This window comes from Leopardus geoffroyi, chromosome E3 (assembly GCF_018350155.1).
Source record: "Leopardus geoffroyi isolate Oge1 chromosome E3, O.geoffroyi_Oge1_pat1.0, whole genome shotgun sequence".
Taxonomy (NCBI): domain Eukaryota; kingdom Metazoa; phylum Chordata; class Mammalia; order Carnivora; family Felidae; genus Leopardus; species Leopardus geoffroyi.
Genome location: NC_059340.1, coordinates 38,630,642 through 38,633,773, shown reverse-complemented (window position 1 = coordinate 38,633,773; position 3,132 = coordinate 38,630,642). Strand labels below are relative to the sequence as shown.

Here is a 3,132-nt window from a genome sequence, read left to right as displayed (position 1 = left end):
TCCTCTCAACAGTTGTGGGACGTGAACACTATTATTATTATTATTATCTCCATTTTACAAACAGATGGCCCAAAGTTCAGAAGCTTATTCAAGGACAGGCCCGGCTGACCTGGAAGTCGGAGCGTTTGGTCCCCTTCTGCAGAGCGAACGTGAATCTGCCATTAATTGCCTAGTTGGGAGTGATCAAACAAGTTCTATCACATGCCATCACCGAGGTCCCCTCCAGCTCTTGGAAGACTCCCAAATACCTCCTGGTGATGGATGGAGGGCAGGCAGAGGAAGAGTGAGGAGGCCAGGAGGCACTGGTCCCAGCTTCGTTCTGCTGAGTGCCCTGAGACCCACCCAGTAGGTTGACCTCTCCAGCTTTGCCCCAGGCCTGAGCCAGCAGCGCCCCATCTGGGAGCATCTGCCCTGCACAGCCCTGACACACAGTCCCCCCAGCCCCTGCTGTACTATCTCGGTTCCCCAGCAGGGCTTAGGCTGGGCCCATGGCTGGACTCACACATTTCTGGAAACCTAAGTTTAAGCTGAGGGGTCCAGACACACCAGAAGCTAGCTGTAGAGGCCAAGGAAGTTCTGGAAGATAACTCACCTGAGGAAGGGAGGAGCCAGGCCCAGCAGTGGACCCTGTGACAGGCAGCTGTGTGGACGGCCTGGCAGCCAGGAGAATCAAGTGTGGTTCACAGAGAGCTGGGGGAGACAGAGGGATATGTGTGCTGTAAATACAAACAAATGGAGCCGGTCGACCCTATAAAACAGTACACAGGCACGGCCCTGACGGTTAGAGCAGCCGCCATGCCCAGAGACAGCAGACGAGGCCTGGAGAAGCCACTGTGGCCCAACTATCGGAGCATCCTCACTGACATGGATGTCTTCTCGGGGACCGTGATTAGGCCTGTGGTCTCCACTAGTGTGGCAGCTGGCTGGGCTTTGAGCACCTTCCTCAGTGGCCTGGCACCAAAGGAAGGACTCAGGCTCTGGAGACCCGGGGTTCTAGTCTCACTTCTGCCACTTCCTTGTAGTATGCCTCGGGGAGATTAATTAAAGACTCTCAACCTGGGATGGGTGATTCCAAAAAAAAAAATCCACAAATTCTAATACCCCTCTCTTCAGGAGGTGGGGCCCAGTACCCGCCCCCCCTTCTTGAGCATGGGCCAGACTTAGTGACTTGCTCGCAACTAACAGAATAAACAGAAGTGACAGTGTGCAGCCTCAGAGACTTGGTCGTAAGGGGCATTGTGGTTTCCTGCCTGTCCCTTCTCTTGTCCTTGGACCACTTGCTCTGAAGAAGCCAGCTGCCACATCATGAAGAGAGGCCCGCCTGTGAAGAACCGAGGCCTCCAGCCAACAGCTGTGTGACGGCGCCATCTTGGAATGGATCCTCCAGCCCCACGCAACCCCAACCTCATGAGAAACCTTTAAGGATAATCTCCCGGTTACACTGCTCCTGAATTCCTGACCCATGGAAACCGGGACAATAAGAAACGCTTTCTGTTTTAAGCCAGTATATTTGGGGGGATCATGTGTTATACGGCACTAAATAACAGATACACAAGCCCATCTCAAGGTACTTGTCAGGATTTGCTGAGATGACACACTGGAAGGGTTGGATACCCCACACACTCAGTCTGATGGCTTCTTCCCTCTCTGGGGTTTCCGTTCTCCCATCCCAGGGGCTAAGGCTTGGACTGTGGGTTCTGCTCACTCAGGAGCCAGCCCTCCAGCCAGGTTCCTGGCTTCCTTCCCATTTCCCCCAGCGTGCCTCCTGGCCTTGTCCAGAGACAGTGTCACACAGGGATGGGGGGAGTGTAGTGGACCACTCTCTTCTTTTATACAAAGGGTCAAAGAAATCCATTGGCAACCAGTTTAATCCAAATCCTGTGGTAACCTTCTGTATCAAGCTCTCTTCCCAGGCTCACCTTCTACACAGCACAGTCGGAATGTCCAAACTGTAAATCAGTTCACACCATTTCTTGCTTAAAAACCTCCAGGGGGCATCTTTAAGTTCACTGAATAGACACCATGAGCAAAGCCCACCCTCCAGAATTGAAAAAAATTATGGACAAGAAATTATCAGTGAACTTAAATGGTGAAGACATGTCCAAGGGGGCTCAATCCCTTCACGAATCTTGTGATAGACGAATATGTGGAGATGGCAACTAGTGGGCAACAGAACAATACTGGAATGGTGGTAATTTGAGAAAATAGTATCATGTTAGAAGCCTTGGAACAAGTATCAACAATGGGTGTGTTCACTGGAAGAAACCAACTGCTTCCATATGTCCCCTCTCCATAGCACCTGTTTTACTACAATATAAAAATCAGGTTATGTATTTTCATACTGAACTTTTTTTTTTAAATAAACTTTTGTAATAGTAAAACACACACACACACACACACACACACACACACACACACACACAATCCCAACTCATACTGTGGCCATAAGACTCATGACATGCCCTACCCCTACTCTATGCTCTTATTACAGTCTAAGCTCCTCTTCCTTATGGCCCTCAACTATGTGAAGCCTCCATACTTTGTCTCTTCCACGTGAAGCATTCTCCCCCCAGACCTTCCCAAGGCTGCCTCCTTCCTGTCTGTGTCACTTCTTTGGACCCCCAGCCCTACACAGGTCCTCACCACCACATTGTCCTAGTTTTTCCTTTTTATCACCAGCTAAAATGACCCATTGGCTTGTTATTTGCCTGAAGGTCACTCTGGAGTGCAAAGATTTGCTGTGTTCTCTCCAGGGCTAGAATGGTACCCACATCCAAGAGACACTTGAATGTCTGTGGGTCAAGCGGCTTTTTGAACATCAATCAAATTCCCTTTTGAAAGCTTTGGAGGCAACTTTTTTCATAGAGAACACTCTGGAAAATCCTTCCATAAAAAGAACAAAGTACCTTCAGACTTTCTAACAGCAGGTCATACCTGTGTCATGATCATTTTAACCCAGGAAGGGTCTTATTGGGGATTTTGAAGCAAACTGTGTTCTGAGGGTAGACAAATCATGGGGTCTCTCTGGGCAGCTGTCCCTCTGTGGAGAGCAGACTTCTGAGGTCCACATGGCCATACCGTGTAAACGTCTTCCCACCCACCAGGAGGGCTGGGATGAGCAAGGGGAACATG

The 3,132-nt window shown here is 49.9% G+C and overlaps 1 pseudogene; it reads left to right on the top strand.

Moving 5' to 3' along the window:
- The first annotated feature begins 2,022 nt into the window (after positions 1–2,022).
- Positions 2,023–2,557, top strand: LOC123589088 (annotated as a pseudogene).
- The last annotated feature ends 575 nt before the right edge of the window (positions 2,558–3,132 follow it).